The sequence below is a fragment of the Amyelois transitella genome, chromosome 24 (genome assembly GCF_032362555.1).
Source record: "Amyelois transitella isolate CPQ chromosome 24, ilAmyTran1.1, whole genome shotgun sequence".
NCBI classification, from domain to species: domain Eukaryota; kingdom Metazoa; phylum Arthropoda; class Insecta; order Lepidoptera; family Pyralidae; genus Amyelois; species Amyelois transitella.
Window position 1 is genome coordinate 967,840 of NC_083527.1, and position 22,470 is coordinate 990,309.

The 22,470-nt window shown below is 34.0% G+C and overlaps 1 non-coding gene across 1 annotated transcript; it reads left to right on the forward strand.

Moving 5' to 3' along the window:
• The first annotated feature begins 13,511 nt into the window (after window positions 1–13,511).
• Window positions 13,512–13,630, forward strand: LOC132903358 (5S ribosomal RNA). Its single transcript, XR_009657385.1, has one exon. It is a non-coding gene; the product is annotated as a 5S ribosomal RNA (ribosomal RNA).
• Window positions 13,631–22,470: the final 8,840 nt, after the last annotated feature.

A 22,470-nucleotide genomic window follows, 5' to 3' on the forward strand; every position in this document is an offset into this window, starting at 1 on the left:
GCAAACGTTTCATACAAAGTAAGTGATACAAAAAAATAATATAATATGTAATATAAAAAATAAAATAAAAATAAAAGGCAAATAAATAAAATTTGTTCTTTATATGTTCTCTTTAATTGTTCGCTCGTTTTCCATTTTGTGTAGATTGAATTTATAAGAATAATAATATGAACATTATGAATATTGTATTTAATATTATTATAAAATAATAACGTAAACTCTACTATATTTAATAATAGATCAAACAAAACAGTAACTGTCAATAAATCTTTTGAATAAAGTGTACGAGTACTTTCGATATAAGAAAATGAACGAATTATAAAAAATGTAATTAGAAATAAACAAAATAGAAATGACACAATGTTATATTTTAAATTATTAGGCGTAACGAAATTGTCTTGAATCCTATATTTTTTTAGGAAAAATATACTTCGAATTACTTCTATAGGTTTTGAAATTAGTTGTATATCTTTTTCTATATAATTATTAAGTAAAATTTCGCTGGCGACGTCGACTGAATTTGACATGTTTATCTATGCAAATGGATGAAAAGTTAATGGATTAAAATAATTAATTAATCAATCAATACACATTAATCTAGTTAATCTAGATGAATACATTATATATGAGAAATAATCAATTTATATTAAGTTGCTGCGGCGTAAGTAGGACTATTACTAATCGTGAAAACTAATTTGTCTATTTATATAATAAACTAGCTGTGCCCGCGACTTCGTCCGTGTGGAAGAGTTATTTTGGGCATCATTGAAGCTCTCACGGATGAATAATTTTCCCCGTTTTTTCACATTTTCCATTATTTCTTTTCTCCTTATAGTTGCAGCGTGATGTTATAAGCCTAAAGCCTTCCTCGATAAATGGTCTATTCAACGCAAAAATAATTATTCAATTCGAACCAGTAGTTCCTGAGATTAGCGCGTTCAAACAAACTCTTCAGCTTTATAATATTAGTATAGATTTATAATTTAATAATAATTTTATTTTATAATGTATTTTATATTTAAATAATAAATATATATATTACATACATATATTAAATATAATAAATGTAAATAAGTACTTTTCTGTAAATATGTACATACTAAATCAAAAATAAAAATGGTTAGGTTAGGAACTGACTAATGAATGGAAAAATAAAGGACGTGTAATTGAATGGATGTCCTATTCACACTCTCGTCGTATAAAAATGAAATATCAGTAAAACTGATAACATATACCTATAATACTGATAACTCTTATGGTGAGGAAAAACATCATGAGGAAAGCTGGACACGCAGGGAACTGGATCTGTAACCATGATGATGATATGACTCATGTTCCGCTGCAAAGATTGCGGAGGTCAGATTAGAGTCGCCGTGTATGAAAATCTGACTCATACAATCCTGTATACATACATACATACATATGGTCACGTCTATATCCCTTGCGGGGTAGACAGAGCCAACAGTCTTGAAAAGACTGAATGGCTATTTGGCCTAATGATAGAATTGGGATTCTAATAGTGACAGGTTGCAAGCCCATCGCCTAAAAGAGAAGCCCAAGTTTGTAAGCCTATCCCTTAGTCGCCTTTTACGACATCCATGGGATCCAGAGATGGAGTGGTCCTATTATATTATATTTTTTGTATTGGTGCCAGGAACCACACGGCACTCCTGTAATCCACCAAACATGTGTCATGGTCGTAAAGGCATACTCCGGGCTCCTCTCTTGTGCTGTTTTGTATATGTTTTACTCTTATGGTGCAATAAAGAGTTTTATCTATCTAGTATCTCTACTGAAAGGTAAAAATTCAAATTCAAACTTTTATTTGCATAATTTGAGTACAACAAGGTCTTAAATTTACATGTATACCAGATCTTCATATTTACCCTTTCGGATGTTGCAGACATTTATTATGTATTAGTAGACATACAAACTTATACATAAAGGTACTTAGTATCACATTATAATTTTAAATCTAAATTGATTGAACAGAAAATGGTCAATAGCTTTAATTTTATTTCTGCAAAGCAAATTGTAACAACACCACAGTGTAGCTAGCTACTACATTGGCCAGTCTCAAAGGTAACTTCACATCCACTAGGAATAATCCGCACGCCGCCATTTTGTTTTCTACACACGCGCCGGTCCGCCGAACTAATTTGCAGAGCCTCTTCATTTCTTCTGAAACTTTAGAGAATGGTTTTATGTATGTATGTATGTTGGAGTTCTTGAGTTCGAATCCTGGGCAATGCATCATTAGAACTTACTCTAATTGAGAACTTTTTCTAATTGGCCAGGGTCTTGAATGTTTATTTATTATAAAATAAAGTACCGTTGAATTATATGTATATCTTAACACAATATACCTACTCTAAGCACTGTATGTACTGACTTCAAAGTAAGCATTTTATGTTTGAAATCGGATTTTAACTTCCTCTCCTCAACATTTAATTAAATCGAAGAATTTGTACGCCGTAAACGCCGGGTGAAATTCTTGTATATCACAGGACTAGTGCAAGTTCTACTCGATTAAACGTGTCGAGCAAGTAAACGCGGATTAGTATATGATTTGATCAGCGTCATCTGTTGGCAACGCAATGGCACTAATGCATTTCCACTACAAAATCACTTTAACTTACTCGACTCGTTTGATAGAGTTAAATTGTCACTTACCTCACAGTTTTAGAATTAGACCTTAGTTCAATGATGCAATAGTTATCGCGGGATGCGGGTAAAAACATACGGACAGTTAAGAGGAAATAAAAAAAAATAGATTTCCTATTTGAACCTGATCAGTTTTAATTTCAACGTGATGTTGTTCATGTTGAAACAAGTCTCGTTTAAAAAGTTAAACAAAAAAGAAGTTACCAACCTGGCGGCGCAGACAAAGAAGCACATATTCTTCTAGCGGTATTAAAACTCTTGTAAAAGCATTCGTTCTGGTAACACAGTAACGCTTGGAATATTTCCTTTTTAAGCACCAAATACAGGGAAGTGATTGTTTCAATAGTGCCTGTGTACTGAAAATAAATCATTCATTCATTCATATAGTCACGTCTATATCCCTTGTAGACAGAGCCAACAGCCTAATAAGCCACGTTCAGCTATTTGGTTTATGATAGAATTGAGATTCAAATAATGACAGGTTGCTAGCCCATTGCCTAAAATAAGAATCCCAAGTTTAAGTATAGGCCTATCCCTAAGTCGCCTCTTATGACATCCATGGGAATGAGATAGAGTGGTCATATTCTTTTTTTATATTGGTTTTGGGAACCACACGGCACAAAGGAAGAGGAAATTATCAAATATTTTAATTTTAATAATGTACTCACCGATGCCTGTTGTGAAGATACCATGTTAATGATCTCAATCATAAAATACAAATAAAGCAGCGAGTGAAAGAAAATATCTATAGTTTGGAGTAAAATCTGAAAAAAGAAAGTAACATACATAAATATAATCACGTCTATATTCCCTTGCGGGGTAGACAGAGCCAACAGTATTGAAAAGACTGATAGGCCACGTTCGGCTGTATGGCTTAATGAAAGAATTAAGATTCAATTAGCGACAGGTTGCTAGCCCATTGCCTAAAAGAAAAATCCCAAGTTAAGGAAAAATGCAAAGACAAGTAATCTGATGTGAGATTATACTTAAAAAAAAATCCAGAATATAATTAACATAAACATTTTATGGCCCTCTTACCGGTAACTGAAAGACCTTTTCATAAAGATGAAATGCCTCAAGTATATTCAAATAAGCTTCAGAAAGCGTCTTCCAATATTTGTCACATTTTCCTAACCTTACAATGTCGGGTCGACATGTTCTCGCGTTAAACAATTTAACGTCTTCAATCCACAATTGCATTTCATTATTGATCAACATAATAACGCAAGTGATATATATGATATTGATGTCAAAACATGTCAAGGATAAGAGGAAAAGAAAATATGATATATCCCAAACAGCTATATTCACTAAATAATGAGATATAAATGCAATAGTACAAGTAACAATTATAATACTTATATGTAACCAAATTTTTAATGAAACAGATTTGAATGTTTTGTCTGTGACATTTGAAAATATTCTATGAGTTTTTTGGATATTAGTAAATATTTTAACATTAAACAAAGGATATAACAAATTATTGATCGAATGCAATGTAAATGATATAGAATTAAATGTAAATTCTAATATGAAAACAAAATAAATAACAGTTTTTAGTGATAAAACGAATTCAGAACAAATTATGAAATATAATTGGATGTTTACGTAGAGAATAATACCGATGCAAGAATAAGTGATGTATTTAAAATTTATAGGTGTTATGAAGTTTTCTTTAAGAATATATCGTGGTAAAAAGAAAATTGTAGACATGACATTGATCGGTGAAATTACCGATTGGAAGTCTTTATCGATAACATTGTTTGGGAAATAGTCCATATTAATTTTGTCTTTTACAGATATAAGAAGATTTAAAATTAAATTGTTGCCAATTGGTGATTCTAATAGATTTTGAAATTACTTCAGTTTATTTTTGCTAAGTATTTTTAATTAAATCTTGACATTATCATTTGGGTCTTTATAATTAGATTTCACATTTTTTTTGTTTGCAACTGATTATTTATCTTTCATATATTTCGGTAAATTAACAATATTTTTTTTTATCAGTTCTTACTGTTGTCTGTCTTCAAATATAACCTGAACGTTACTTTCTAAGCTATTATGAAAACTTTTTCATTTATGTAACGAGTTCTTTTTTATTCTCGCAGCTATGGTAAATATTTTTTTCAATTACACTGATGAGTTAGCACTGTAATAATTAATGTGATTGCTTGCTTGGACACCACATATAAAGAAAATATGTGTCAATGTGTTAATGGCAAGTTAATGTTAATTTATGTAAGGTCTATTTTTATATTGACCTTTGACATTGGCAATGTAAACGTACTTGGAGCAAGGAATTCCCTCCCTTATGGATCTCTCTCTCTCTAAGATGGGTAGTTAAAATTAAAATTATACTATCCAAACTAACACACACACATACATATTATCACGTCTTTATCCCTTGCAGCGTAGGCAGAGACCACATCTTTCCACTTGCCACGATCCCTGCACATTTCCTATGAAAATATACAATTACGCATGTTCAAAACAAAACGTGTTCTTACCAGCAGTTTCTCTTCGCGTGCAGACCATAAAAGTCATGAGAAAGGCGTAACTTAACTTGGGATTCTCCTTTTAGGCGATGGAATAGCGACCTGTCACTATCAATTCTAAATTACATCATTAAGCCATACAGGTGAATGAGACTATTCAATGTTAGCTCTGTCTTTATGCAACTGTGATAATATGTATTTTGAAGAAGAAGAAGGAAAAAACTTAGATGAACCAACGACCTCATGGTCTAGCTTCAGCTTTTTACTACTGTACCATGAAGACATTTACGTTTGCATGAACTATTAGTAAATTACAATGCTAGGTCTTCATTTGTTGAAATACTAATCCATTTCGCTAATCGTGTTTCACTGGGTGTGCAAACAATTCATCCACTCATCATTTGACGACACTCCTCGGTGTTTAACGATTTTATTTCCAAAATTCACACAACTAGAAAATATATATCCTCGAATTTGGACATTATTGTCAAAATCATACAAAAATTTTGCAATTTCGATCAAACAGATAGTTTCAAGAATCATAATATTTTTTCGTTATAAAAAACAGTTCTAAAATTGTAAACGTTCTTGATCAGCTACATGAACAACACAACTTAACGAAATTTAAAGAATTTTAACGAGGATAAATTTTCACGGATACCGATTACATTCTTTTAAGTGTGTTAATTTAAACAAAACTATGATATACGTAATCTTTTATGTATCCGCAAATCACTTTAGGGATTAGTGTCATAATTTGGAACATAACACTTTGCATAAATTTAATATTATTTCTTTTTTTATAAATTAAAATTTGGTTCGATTCATTGAAAATGGTGACAACATCTTCACGAATAAACATAGTCATCCTACCTTTGATTATGCTTCAAAATTTTTATATTATCTTACTTGTTATTTTCAAAAACAATTTCTTCTCTAAAATTTTAGGAATTTTCATTTCTTTTACAACAACTGTGTGCTACCTCTTCCCCCATTTTTACACAATGATGTACGATGCTTTGGAATACTATAAATACAATCTTTTCCTGTCGTCTGCTATTAGATTCGACTTCTATTTCTACGGCCTCGGATTCATCATCAATTTTATAAACAGCGTCATATATAGCAACGATTACGTTAAATTTATACTAAAATTCAAAAGACACAACATTTTCTTCAATAACTCTTTCAGTTTCATCTTCAGTGCCTGGATTTCAATTATATCTTTAATACTTTTTTATACGATAATTATTTTGCTTTTTACCATAAATGGTATAGATGTCTGCCGAACTGTGAGTAACTTTTCGCTGATAAATTTCGACTTAACAATTATTTGTTTTAAATTATGCGTAAAATTTTTAAAACAATATTTGATAGTATGGCTTGAACGATTTAAACTGTTGGAAACTGGAGAATTGTCACTCGTACAAGACTTTTCACATATAATTCAGTGTTATTTCGATATAATCGATTCGTACAATATATGTAGAAAGTTTTTTCAAATAATGGTGAGTGTGAAAAAAATTATTGATTAAATTTTTAAATGTTTTTAGATCGATCTGTATTTTTGGGTTAAAATACATTAATTAAGTTAGCCTCGAAGTAAGTTCGAGACTAGTCATTTCAGAAACTCGTTGAATATTTTTAGGATATTTATTTAAATAAAAATATATGTGCCGTGTGGTTCCCGGCACTATTACAAAAAAGAATAGGACCACTCCATCTCTTTCCCATGGATGTCGTAAAAGGCGACTAAGGGATAGGCTTATTAACTTAGGATTCCTCTTTTAGGCGATGGGCTAGCAACCTGTCACTATTTGAATCTCGGTTCTATCATTAAGCCAAATAGCTGAACGTGGCCATTCAGTCTTTTCAAGACTGTTGGCTCTGTCTACCCCGCAAGGGATATAGACGTGATCATATGTATGTATGTATGTATAAAAATATATCGAAGTTACTTAGAACAATTTCGAATAACAATTTCTTTAAGTAGACCAACTGTGTAACATAAAACCAGAGTTGAACTGTTTTCAATTAGATAGGTACTTATTTTTATTTTAAATTGATAAACCAATAAAATAAAATAAATAAATTCAAAAAACAAAATTTTAAGAGGTGGGCCCATTCATTCATTCCTGCTTTTAATCACGTTTATATCCCTTGCGGGGTAGGCAGAGCCAATAGTCTCGAAAGACTGATAGGCCACGTTCAGCTGATAAGTTGGCTTATTGATAGAATTTCGCATGACTGAGTTTTTCTTTTTATATTCCAGATATTGTTCCACGTACTAGAAACATTTCTACATTCCCTAATGTACGATCGCGTTCATATCTGCAGTCATAGTTTTAAAATTCTTACGGGTTAAAATGGCGTGCACTGTGGTTCCACTAGATACACACACACATGCATATTTAAAAAGAATAAATATTCCTTCAAATGAATACGGTCTTTAATGACAATGATTACTAAGTAAAAGAGTTTATTATTCTATGACATATAACATAACAAAACAGAAAGAGACGGTAATTAACATTCGCCGAACTGGGCCCGATAATTGTCGATCGAGATATCGTCGTCTCTCATTATTTGCATAAGATTTGCCTGCGACTGCAAGACTTATGTCATTTGAATAAGGTTGAAAGTTTGTCTGCACACGACCCTAACATAGGTAGTGGTTCCTTTGAAAGTTATTGGGTAGTAATTTTATTATTTCGTGTGAGCAAGTGAGATCTAAGATATATGAGATAATCTCGCTTGCTCACAGTCGCTTGTTCTAGTTACTAGCGTTACTTGGATTCCGAAGTTATTCAAGGACTTTTTTTTTTGTCTATTTTAGTGTTACTGACAATTTTTAATGTTACAAGGTGCCATTTGAACTAAGTAACTGACTGACTAACTCACTAACTGATATCTAAGAATTACAATACCCGTGTCTTCAAACACGGAAATCAGCAAGAAATATTAAACAAGAGGGAGCAAAATAAAACACTCAATAATTAAAATTAGTAAATTTTATTGAAACCGTTTACCTATAGTTTTATTTACACATTGATGATTATATAAAGCTATACATATATAAGGTAGGTATGGCATTTAACGCCCAATGTGTAAAAACGCCCAAATGCTAAAAATCGGAGATAATGCCGCACGAGTTACGTTATACTTCATGCACACATAGAATAAACCAATAGGAACGCGCGGACGCGACGCGGCGCCGCTCAGGCCATCGGTCGCTCAGTTGTGAACCGAACTTGAAGGACGCCGGCAGTGCACGCTGTTCTTATAAAAAATACTCCGACAAATCCGTAAGTTTTAATTCATTTTCTGTAATTTACATGTCTAATTTTGTGATAAGCGTTCTATTTAGATATCTTAATTCATATTTCATTGACAATTTGATTGATTTGTTTGTAATTATGTGTGAAAATATGAGAACTAGGTACAAGGTGCTATTCGGGTAATAACGCCCCGTGATGTGAGGTTTGGGCGTCAATAGCCTGTATGGGCGCTATTATCCTAAGTGGGCGTATTTATACAAATTTGTTCAAATTAGTTCAAATTGCGAATAAATAGAAAAAGTATTAAAATTTCAAAGGATTGTAAGACTGATTACTGATACTCTGAATAGTCCGTAGGATATATAAGTTGATTACTGATCTCATTTATGTTTAAGCTATAATATTAATTTACTTCATTTCAGGGCGTTAATTTACGTACTGTTTTGGGGCGTCATTAGCCACCTACGGTGAATAGCGCCCAATAGGCATTTTAATAATAATCTGATTTTTTATTAAAATCCTATAAAAATTGATCTTCTATTGTTATAGAACATGTTAAAAGTGAAATATTTTTGTTATAGATGATTAAGTAGAAATTACGAGATGTTTAAAAGTGTTATAAAATTATAATATTTTAGTATTTGTAGTTCATATAATGATAATTATGATGCTATCTAAAAAAAGATAATATAATATACTTTTAAGTTTTGTACGGCTCTAAGTCGAAATATATGTGTTTATTAAGATATTACGTAAATAAATATATGGGCGTTACTAAAAACTGTATGTTCAGTAACGCCAATGACAGGCTATTCAGAAAGTCTTTGTTTTTATAATCTTATATGACTGATAACATATATGTGTTAGTTTTTTGTATTCTTCTTTTGACAATAAAACTATTTTTCTAAACAGTTTTTTAATCCAATCATTTTATTTAATAATATATTGAATTGAAATTAAGCGGGCGTTAAATGCCTATGATACCTTAGTATATTACACTAATTGTATCATCCTCTTATCTCCTATTATTAAGGTTACAGCTTAATTATTCGTTTTCATAAAGAAAAGATATTGAAGCTGTCCTTAAAATACTATCTAAGTAATTAGTACTTTTAATATAAATTGGTAGAACCTTTCACGCACTATATGGACTCGATGCACAGGGAAGTTGTCTTGCACAAATGATATGTTGGCATATCATCAATCGGATAAATACACCGCACAGTTGGTAACATGGTTTCTTGCAGCACTTGCACATAATGAGCAGCTGTAGCGCGTCCTGCTATCCACACCTGTTCCCCAGGTCCAGCAGCACTCATCCAGCCCCACATATTTACAGATATGCGTCCAGACTCCATATTTGGCACAATATTTTTTCTTCATATCATTGCATTTCTTCGCCATAAATGAAGCCTACCGTGTTGTGATGACATAAACGAACTTTTCGTCCGTAAATATCGCTTTTTTCCAGTCAAAATCCAAATACTGCCGAGCAAATTCTAAACGTTTTTGCTTATTTATTTCGGATAAATACGGTTTTCTTGCTGGCTGTCTGTGGTGTAGTCCCTCACGGTGCAAACTCGACGAACAGTAACCACTGATGTGTCGAACTGTTCCGCAAATATTCTGGTCGGTATGAAGTCATTATTTTCGTACTGTTCCACCATGGATCTCCGCTGTGTGGCATGTCGCTGTGTTGATTAGCGGACGACTTTTTTTTTTTCACTACCCTCTTCTTGATGGCGCGTTACCCAACGTTTCACCGCTTGTTGTTTATTGTGTTATTTGTGTGAATGTGTGAGTGATAGCAGCGGTGCAAGCTATAAAGTTTTGCGAACTATGACTGCAATTATGAACGCGACCGTACGTACAAGTTATGATCGAAATCAGCAAATTAACTAAAATTGTAAGTATTTTTTACTATTAGTTTGTTTGTTTATGAACGTTAGTAGTTCAAAAGGAGTACAAAGATGCCTTTAATTTTTATTAATTATCCTTTAACCCATTTACTGGTCAAAGTGTGCCGTGTGGTTCCCGGCAGGCTTTCAGCCTTTTCAAGACCGTTGGCTCTGTCTATCCCGTAAAGAATATAGATGTGATTGTATTAAATATTTTTCAGGATACGCCGATTTTCACGCTATTTTCATTAGTTATTTGGGTATCGAAAAATTTAGTTCTTCAGTTCCTGATGTGTGTGGAGTGCGAGCAGTTTTATTCTACCATCAAGGAGGTCAAATCATTTTGTGCAAACGTATTGAGGTCAGGATATACTGGTAAATATCTAAATATTCTTCTAAAAATAGCGCCGTGTGGTTCCCGGCAATAATAGAAAAAAAGAACGGGACCACTCGATAGGCGATGGGCTAGCAACCTCTCACTATTTGAATCTCAATTCCATCATTAAGTCATGAGGCTGAACGCGGCCTTTCACTCTTTTCAAGACCGTTGGCTCTGTCTACCCCGCAAGGTATGTAGACGTGGTTATCTATAGGTATGTTTGTAGGTATGTGTGATTTTAATAACTTCCGCATCAATTTTATAACAATATTTATTTTTAACAAAAATATTTTTTAAATCGATTCATACAACAACAATTGTTAGATTTGTACAATCCAATCTGCTGTAAAACAGAATAGCTACTACGTACTTACTAATTACACTACTATTTTTTTTTCAGGCCACATAACGAGACATTTCAAAAACATACAACGGTATGAGATAACGTACTTCAAAATGAATGCTTGTGGACTTTTCCATGTCGATGCTAGAATGCCTTTAAAGTTACTTTCTGCAGTGGCCGCTTATACCGTTGTGTTGTTACAGTTCTCACTAAAACACGTCTTGGACGAAGAACGGATCAATAACAGTACAATGTTCAATATAAGCGATAATGTATACTGAATAATAGTATAATTTACATGTATAATAGTAATAAAACAGGTTAGAGTTTCTAAATAAAATTATATATCAATATTATTACAAAGTACTCCATCTAGCGGAGAAAAGTGATAAGAAATAGTGAATTTTAACATGCTGTGGTGCCATCTCTTGTGTAATTGTTTAATCTAATACCATTTGTTATGTGTTTTCTAATAATGCGTATAGATGGCGGTAAAAAAGTTACTTCAAATACAAATTTTCATTTGCATATTATGACTACAACAAAGTCTTAAATTTAAATAACAGATCTCTTAATATTAAACCTTTGGGGTATTGCAAACATTTATATGTATTAAAGGCATACTGTACTATACGAAACTACCTATAAGTACCTACCTACTAAGAATAGGGTACCGGACAGTAATCGAAAAAAAATCTAAGATGTGTTTTAAAATAAAGTTTGTTATACAAGAACATCACTAAATAAAGATTTTTAAGAAATAACAATGATTTATAATTTTAAATCAATAAATAAAGTTGCAAAAATCCAATATTTTTTATCTGTGCAGCGTAAGAACCCAAACACCAATCACAGTGAGTGACGTCATACGTAATGAGTGATAAGTAAACACCACTGCTTTGTATGTTATTTCGAGTTATTCTACGATTTATTTGCATTTTTCTAAAAATCTTTAATTGTAATTAGTTACGAATTGAAGGACTATAGTCATAACAGAAGTTGTCGCAAGTGCTTGAAGCCGCCTATCAAGCTTTTATCATGGAACAAGGTTACAAACCGACAATAGAAATCTCCCAAAAGATTGATATTTTCATTGTCGGCAGTTCCTTTGCCACTAATACCGACTTTTATTTTGCTGAATTTAGCAATGTGAAAACATTTGTGTAAGTATTTCAACCTCTTCTTGTTTATCTTAACAACAGAAATGATTGAAGAAATTACAAACGAAAACATAACCTAAAACTAGTTTCATTGTTTACAAACTTATTTTCACATATGTTTTTTTTCTATGATTTTAAAGGTTAGATATTTATGGGTTTTGCATGTTTCTAGATCTGCGAGAAAATACTGAAATTATCCAAGCACTGATCACTTGTAATATGGCTTGTAGTTTGTTTTCCAAACATATGACGTCACGCGATCTGAATTGACGTAAAGTGCTGTTTTCGCGGCAATTTTAAATAAATTACGTTTTTGACGTTTTTTAATACTCTAAAAGATTTTTTATTTAAAATAATATTTTTTATGGATATATAAATAAATAAAGATTATTTTTAAACACAATCTGAAAAGTTGTCCGGTACCCTATTACTAATTAAACTTAATATAATTTTATGTAGGTAGGTTCTAAAGATCTGAAATCTAACTAGAATTTACATAATTCTAGTAAGTATTACACAATTTACATAAAATTTTTTAAGTACCTACTTATTTTTTATTTATAATATAATATAAATGTTTATTTTAAATAGGCTTTTTTAATTTTTCAAGTTTACAAAGTAAAATATCGTAATCCTGTTTAATACGGTTTAACGGTCAACACATATTACCTCTGCATTTAACTGCGATTTTGTCACCCGCCCAGGCATTATCAGTAGGTAATGAAGACGCTGTGTAACTTCTTTGAATCAAAGCGAAGACGCATTTCAAAAGTTAACTTACGATGAAAATCTTGTAACTGCTAATGCCTCAAAATCTTTTTGTCAAACTAAAATAAGTGATTATTTTTAATAACTTGATAGATATTAGTATAGTACTTAATTTTTAAATGTATAATTCAATACCTAATATTAATACATATGTGAGTAGTTGGTCCATCTTTTATTTCCCTATATCCCGCATAGGCAACACGCTTTCCCGCTTAAGACGCGTTTTTGATTGAGTCCCTGTGAATTCGTCTTAAAGGTTTTACTGTACTTTATTTTTTTATTGAAGTGAGTTTGAAATAGGTTTTGTTGGAGCATTTTTATTCTTACGGATTGACTCTTCTATGGAAAACATTTCTTCCAGCGATAATAATAATTATATTATTTCACAAACATAAAATTTCGTGCAAGACCAGGTTCACCAAGGGATGTTTCACGTTTCATTTGTTTTTAATTTATGCATAAAATGCATTCCTTTCAATACAATTCAATAGAGAGTAATCATAACATTAAATTCAACACAACTGTCGCCAACGTCCATACCACGTTGAAAACACCGGTTCTCGTCCGATCACCGAAGTTAAGCAACGTCGGGCGTGGTCAGTACTTGGATGGGTGACCGCCTGGGAACACCACGTGATGTTGGCTTTTTTGTTAATATTAAATCTGACCAATTCATAATCGGTCTAATTGTTTATTTTGAAATGCATTTTATTTTGTTTATTTAATTTCTTACAATCAGTCATGATGTTGCTCTTACGCATTTATGTATTTTTATCAAAAATAAACCCAAAAAATGAATTTTGAAATTTAGATATTTATTTATTATTAGTACACCGACAGGCCCTTATTGCGCGATATGGTTTCCGGCACCATAGAATAGAACCACTCCATATCTTTCTTCATGGATGTCGTTAAAGGCGACTAAGGGACATGCTTATAAACTTAGGATTCCCTTGAAGGGGTTGGGCTAGCAACCTGTCACTATTTGGATCTCAATTTCATCACTAAGGCATACAGCTGAACGTGGCCTTTCAGTCTTTGCAAGAATGTTGGCTCTACCCCGCAAGGGATATAGACGTAACCAAATGTATGTATGTAGGTATGACGGCCTCTGAGGCGCAGCGGTAATACGCTTGTCTGTGACACCGAAAATCCCGGGTTCGAATCCCGGCCAGGACATGATGAGAAAAGAACTTTCTCTGATTGAACTGGGTCTTGGATGGTTAACTATATCAGTATTTATTATAAAAATATAGTGTCGTTGAGTTATTTGTCCCGTATATATTTATTTATTTATGTCACTTATTATAACGCATACCTACACACACTCCTAACATTCCATGCACTCCTGATACAAGTTACGCAATAAACAACTATTTTAATCACCTTCAGCTATTTTTATGTTCATCTTGTTAAGGTACTAACTATTTATAAGAAAATCTTGTTGTTTGCATGACATAATTATTTTTTCATTCTTGTCATAATGTCAAGGATATTTTCATCAGTCATCTCTTCCAATGCAAATTGTAAAATCCAATCAAGGAAAAGGCTTATAGACTTTTCAATTGTTCATAAAAGCCGCGTGGACCACTCCGTATCTTTTCCGTGGATGTCGTTAAAGTACACTAAGGGAATCGAAAGCTTATAAACTTACGATTCCTCTTGTACCTGTCATTATTTGAATCTCAATTCCATTGTTTAACCATACGGCTGAATGCAGCCTTTTAGTCTTTTCAAGACTGTTGGCTCTGACTACCCCGTAAGCGTGACTAACATGTATGTATGTGTATGTAAATATATTAGTCATTAATATTAAGTGTGGGCGCTTAGCTTATTACTGGTAATTATATAACAATTATATGCATTTCCTGTATCAAGTTATACCGTCTCATGTTCCCACGGTTGATACTAAATTCATTGGAAACCATATGTTTTTATTTTTTTAACCGCCGAGCTTGCATGAAGAGAGTTATGAATGTGGATGAACCGACGGAAGTATGCAGAGATCGTGGCAAGTGGAAAGAGGTAGTCTCTGCCTACCCCTCCGGGAAAGAGGCGTGATTTAATGTATGTGTATGTATATTTTTTTGCTGTGCCCGCGACTTCGTCCGCGTGGAATAGTTATTTTGGGCATCATTGAAGCCCTCAAGGATGAATAGTTTTCCCCGTTTTTTTTTTCAAATTTTCCATTATTTCTTGGCTCCTAATAGTTGCAGCGTGATGTTATGTAATACAAAAAGATTTTTCAATTTGAACCAATAGTTCCTGAGATTGGCACGTTCAAACAAACAAACAAACTAATCAGCTTTATAATATTAGTATAGATTGTCGGTGATACAGTGGTTAAAACATCCGAATAGTGAGAGAGAGGTACCAAGTTTAAATCCCAATCTCTTTGATTCTCTTTGTCTAGGCTCTTAGTTAAATTCTTAAATATTTAAAGTCCAAATGCCCAGTTGCACTTTTCAATATGTTGTAATGAGAATTTCCGAAGTACATTAGTTTGAATACTAACCGATGATGCACATTCAGGCAACTGGATGTGTAATCACTATCGATCCAATATGTACGGCTTAGGTTCCTATGCAAAGGATGGGAGTCGCTTCTGCTGAAAACCTGATTCACCAGATCCAGGATTCATATTTAACGGCATACCCCGGGCTCTTCTCAAGAGTGGTGAGGATACAATCAGGAATTAAGCCAGGAAGAAAAAGATCAGTATTTTCATGACTGTTGGCTCTGTCTACCCCGCAAGGGATATAGACGTGATTATATGTATGTATGATTGTAATAAGTTTAAATTATATACGATATTCAAGCTAGGTATGGTAAGCTATAAACATGGTTTAGTCTTAAAAGCGAAACAGACGAACTTACTAAACTTTCGCATTTATAATATGAATAGGTATGCACAATCGACAAATTCTTCTTAAACGTATCAACATACATACATACATAAAATCACGCCTCTTTCTCGGAGGGGTAGGCAGAGGCTACCTCTTTCCACTTGCCACGATCTCTGCATACTTCCTTCGCTTCATCCACATTCATAAACGTATCAAGTCATAGAAAAACTAAAACCATTGCACTATCAAGGTCGTACACAATCAAACAAATTGATTATCAATTCGTACGGAAAATATGCGCACGCGCACACACGAGCAACGTATACGGACCACACATGCGCACAGCCCTATGTTGCAATCCCTTAAATAGGGCGAGCCACTAATAGAAAGATGCAGGGCCGGCGCCAGGTAGATTTCTATCTCTTTTCTTTTCACTTCCGCGTTGTTCAGATAAGATTAGGCGGTGTCATGGGTTCCTGGTACTTTCTTGTATTATGCAAAATTTTGTTTATGCGTTACTTTTATAGTTAAACACTTCCTTGACTATACATAGATAATTCAAATGACTTTACATTACATTACACATTCTTATTTTGTTAATGTGAAAGAAAGTTTACATACATACATATCTACATCAAGACTGTTGGCTCTGTCTACCCCGCAAGGAATATAGACGTGACCATATGTACATACATATCTATATCCCTTGCGGGGTAGACAGAGTCTTGAAAAGACTGATCGGCCACGTTCAGCTATTTGGCTTATTGATAGTATTGAGATCCAAATAGTGACAGGTTGCTAGCCCATCACCTAAAAAAAGAATCCCAAGTTTGTAAGCCTATCCCTTAGTCGCCCTTTACGACATCCATGGGAAAGAGATGGAGTGGTCCTAATTTTTTTGTATTGGTGCCGGGAACCACACAGCACAGTATATTGATTTCTTGTATTATGCAAAATTAAGTTCATGCGTTACTTTTATAGTTAAACACTATTCAAAGATAATTCAAATGACTTTACATACATAAGACATTCTTATTTTATTAATGTGAACGAAAGTTTGATATTCCCATTTCGTCTACTTGACCAATCTTAAGAAGTTCAAAGTGACTGAGGTGGACAAACAAAGAATAATCCTACCCCTAAACATAACAAATAATCACGTCTATATCCCTTGCGGAGTAGACAGAGCCAACAGCCATCAAAAGCCTGCAAGGCCACTTTCAGCTGTTTGGGTTAATGATATACCCGTACCGACTTTTAAAGCTGAAAAACGTCCGATGATTTACGACAAAAGACAGTGAAAGAAAATGAAGCCGCGTTTAAATGGTTTTTGTTCTCCATTAAAACATACTCCACAGTTAATAACTTGAAGTTATTTTCACTATTTGCAAAGCGTATTTCATATTGTACCTAGTCTCACCTGTTGGTATTTTAAACTTGGGGTCTGCATTTATTGCGAAACTTATAACATAATAGATATACCTACACATAATCACGTCAATATCCCTTGCGAGGTAGACAGAGCCAACAAACTAATTATTGATCACTTATGTGTAAAGTGCCGTGTGGTTCCCGGCACCAATAAAAAAAAAAAGAATAGGACCACTCCATCTCGTTCCCATGGATGTCGTAAAAGGCGACTAAGGGATAGGCTTATAAACATGGGATTCTTCTTTCAGGCGATGGGCTAGCAACCTGTCACTATTTGAATCTCAATTCCATCATAAAGCCAAACAGCTGAACGTGGCCTATCAGTCTTTTCAAGACTGTTGGCTCTGTCTACCCCGCAAGGGATATAGACGTGATTATATGTATGTATGTATGTACCTATGTTAAATTTAATTTCGATCGCGCCTGAATCCGGCGCTGATATAAAAAATTTAAAAAGACTGTTTGCATCTTTTAATTTTAGGTCACAGGCCCTTCACAGTGTGCGTCTGATAACTCTATCACATTTATGAGGTTATTCGGTAGCTATCTCTTTATATCATAGCTATTTGCGGATGCATTCTTTAGCCGTTAACTTTATGCCGTGTGATAATCGGCATCAATAAAAAGAAAGACTAGGACCACGCTCATCTCTTTCCCGTGGATGTTGTAAAAGGCGACAAAGGGACTTATAAACTTGAGATTCTTCTTTTTTAGGCGATGGGCTAGCAACCTGTCACTATTTGAATCACAATTGTATCATTAAGCCATCTAGCTGAATGTGACGTCAGAGATTTTTCGAGACTAAATTTGCTCTGTCTAGCCGGTAAAGTATAAAGACGTGGTGTCTGTATGTGACGTCATTTTATTTTTAACTACTCTTATTTTATCATGCTGTGAAGTTTATTGAAGAAGGAGAGGTTATCTAAAAGACCTTAGATCCTAAGACGTCTTTTAAGAAATCTACATTTCTTAACAGAAGCTTAGGGGCAGCGGTAGTGCGCATGTTTGTGACAGCGGAGGTCCCGGGTTCGAATCCCGGCCAGGGCATGACAGGATGTATATCTATAGATGTTAAGTATTTACTTTAAAATTTAGTATCGCTGGGTTAGTATCTCGTAACACAAGTCTCGAATTTACTTCGAGGCTAAATTAATCTATGTAATCTGATCCGTATATATATTTATTTATGTGCCGTGTGGTTCCCGGCACCAAAACAAAAAAGAATAGGACCACTCCATCTCTTTCCCATGGATGTCATAAAAGGAGACTAAAGGATAGGTTTATAAAATTGCGATCCTTTTTTTAGGCGATGGACTAGCAACCTGTCACTTTTTGGATCTCAATTCTATCATCAAGCCGAGCAGCTGAACGTGGTCATTCAGTCTTTTCGGGACTGTTGCCTCTGTCTACCCCGTGAGGGATATAGACGTGACTATATGTATGTATATATTTATTTAAGTCTAACCTTTGCAGGAGAAACTTTTCTGATCCATCATATTGTTTCCTTATAATTCATACTAAGTTATATTAAAATGAGGTACCTCTGAGTCCCTCCAAGGTCTCCTCAGTAGGGCGCGGGTCAGGATTGACAAACTATTTCTATTACCCGGTTATACATTGTATGTTAATGTCGTCTGCGACTTGTAATTAGTTTTATTTTTGTATAAAATAGAACAGAATAATTTTTTTTTTGTAATTCATAGCACACTTCTGAGTAAAAGTTAGTCATAAGTTTTGAGTCATAAGTCTTACTTTGGGGCCAACTTAATCTGCGCAATTTAAACTTCTAATTTCACCGCAATTAATCTGTGTCCTGTTTTATAAAAGACTAGAGACCGCCCGCGACTTCGTCCGCGTGTAATCAATCCCGCGGGAACTCCGGGAGTAAAAGTAGCTATGTTATTCTGGGTCCTCAGCTACCTACATACCAAATTTCATCGTAATCGGTTAAGTAGTTTTTGCGTGAAAGAGTAACAAACGTCCATACTGACATACTCACAAACTTTCGCATTTATAATATTAGTAGGATTCCTTCTAGACAAACATATTTATTGTCTACTATAACATTTTATTGAATACCTTTATGACCATATTGTTTTCAGTCATTTCTCTTCTGTGCCGTGTGGTGCCGGCACGTTACAATATAACCATACATACATATTATCACGTCTATATCCCTAATAGGGGAAAACAGAGACACCAGTCTTGAAAATATTGATAGGTCACGTTCAGCTGTTTGGCTTTATGATAGAATAAAGATTCAAATAGTGACAGGTTGCTAGCATATCGCCTAAATGAGGAATCCCAAGTTTATGAGACCTGGAGTGGTCCTATTCTTTTCTTCTATTGGCGCCGGGAACCACACGGTATAATATAACCAATCAACCTATTTCCTATGTTCGAGACTTGTGTCACGAGATTCTAACTCAACGATGCTATATTTTACAATATATACTTATATAGATAAACATCCAAAACCCAGGCCTATCAGAAAATATTCTTTTCTCATCATGCCACGGCCGGGATTCGAACCCGGGACCACCTGTGTCACAGACAAACGTACTAACGCTGCGCCAGAGAAGCCGTCTAAATGCATGAATGCAACATGGAATGGCATGTGTTTTAAAAAGTTCTTGAAACAACCTTTTTTATATATAAAAAGTTTCATAAATATTCCTTAAACTTAAAAAAAGAGTAGGTATCCTTTGTATAAACCGCTGTCTTGTATTTCTTTGGAAAATACCTCATCCCCGCCACTTCTAGCGCTGACACACTTTCGCTGACTTGTTCGAAGTTACAATTTAAATACGAAGACAGAGGTTTTTTTCTCCGATTGTAAATAGTAAAACCATATTAAACATCACGTGGTTTTACGTTTTACGGGGTGGATATAGCCTCACCTTAGTCGAAGGCCACGTTCAGCTGGATGACTTACATACATATTATATACATATGGTCACGTCTATATCCCTTGCGGGGTAGACAGATCCAACAGCCTTGAAAAGATTGAATGGCCACGTTCAGCTATTTGGCTTAATGATAGAATTGGATGACTTAATGATGGAATTGAGATTCAGATATTGATAGGTTGGTAGCCCATCATTTACAAGTGTAAATAAATTACACACGGGACAAATTACACAGATCCAAGCCATGCTATTTAATTTCATAAAAGAATATCAGCTGATTACGTAAAGTTCCCTAAAACCAGCCCTTCGCCTATAAGAAGAATCAAAAGTAAGACTTTATCTGAATCGACTATTACAATTTACACGAGAATAGAAGCAGATAGCGTATTTTATGTTTATTTTTGAAGTTGAAGGACATTTTCTACACCCAAAGTCTTACGTTTCATTCAATTTTGGGAAGGATGTAATAGTAGGAAGTTGGTTAACGGTCAGGTCAAGATTACTCGAAATCGAGTTGGCATGAAGAGAGTTATGATTGTTGATGTAGCAAAACAACATATCGTGGTAAGTGGAAAGAAGAAGTCTCTGCTTACCCCTTAGGGAAAAAGACGTGTTTTATATATTTATATATAAGGTTAGTACTAGTATTCATGTCACCGGACGGAACTAAATTTCATATTATTTAACATTGACCATTATTACATAAACTTGTGTGCCAGATTAAATGAGTTTTTTTTTCTTCAACCAACCTCAATGTAGGTAACCGCACTGCCTACCAGGGCGGCATGACTCGCGCGCAGTTACGCAACAAACCACTCTCACTTTCGCGTGCTGAGGCCGCGAGCTTTGATTTGTTCTAATGCCATCAGTTAGCTGCTCGCGTGTTATGTTATCCTGGTACTTTGTGCCAGTTATACCTAGCGAGCAGGAAGATTTATATGGGATACATACAGTAATATAATTACGTCTTTATTCCTTACGAGGAAGTCAGAGCCATTAGTTTCGAAATTAGTGAACTTTTTTAGCCTGCTGGCTCTGTCTGTCCACCCCGTATTCTGTGAATATAAACTTGGTATGTACAAAAACTGTGATGATACAGCTTTCTTTTTATCGGTTTTTTTAAATTCATACCTTTTTGTTATGTTATGTCTGTTAGTTTAATAGATATGTCAGAATTTTGGCCCGGTAAGGAGCGATTATGCTTTATATGCATCATTATCTTCGTTATTACATCACATTAATCAATTTGAATAAAAAATCGATTGAATCTTTTGATTTGTTTTTTTAACAGAGAGTGTAAAATATAGACTCTGCCTATCCCTCCTGAAAGTAGGAATGAATGTTATGTAAGGAAGCACATAAAAGATGGTATTCCGAAATTTCCACATCAATTTAATTGTTTAAAAATACTATATCAACCTAAATTTTCCGCCTTTTTATTTACAAATAAATTTGAAAAAAGAAAACAAATATAAACATATAAAGGGCTCGACATAACTAAACCCATAAACAAATCCTTATAAGGAAAACATATTCAACTTTCGCTGACTTTAAGTCACGTTTTTGAGTGACGCGCAAATGTGGCATGAATTTAAAATAGGTATTATAATATACCGATTTTTCTAAACACTATTATGAAAACATATGGATTTTTCTTTCGACAAAAACTTTCTGCCGTGTGGTTCCCGGCACCAATAGAAAAAGAATAGGACCACTCCATCACTCTCCCATGGATGTCGTAAAAGGCGACTAAGGGGTAGGCATATAAAATTGGGATTTTTCTTTTAGGCGATGGGCTAGCAACCTGTCACTATTTGAATCTTAATTCTAACTTAAAGCCAAATAGCTGAACGTGGCCTATCAGTCTTTACAAGACTGTTGGCTCTGTCTACCCCGCAAGGGATATAGACGTGATTATCAATCCTATAAAACGGACTCATAGGGAGGCGTTACGAAAACTATAAATTATACAATAGTTTCTTAACTTTCCTCAGTTAATTATCCATTATAAAGCCATACAGCTGAACGTGGCCTTTCGGTCTTTTCAAGACTGTTGGCTCTGTCTGCCCGCATTAAATGTAGACGTGATTACATTTATGTATTAACAATCCAGTTGCCAATATGTGCAGGTTCCCCACAATGTTTTCCTCGACGTAAGAGTATCTGTCAGAAAAAGACTAAAAAACTTACATGACGTCGAACTGATATTCAACATCTTATTCATAAGAAATTTCATCTTGAGAAATCTTATTCATCAGAAAATTCATGGCGTATTACATTATAATTTTTTTAATTGAGT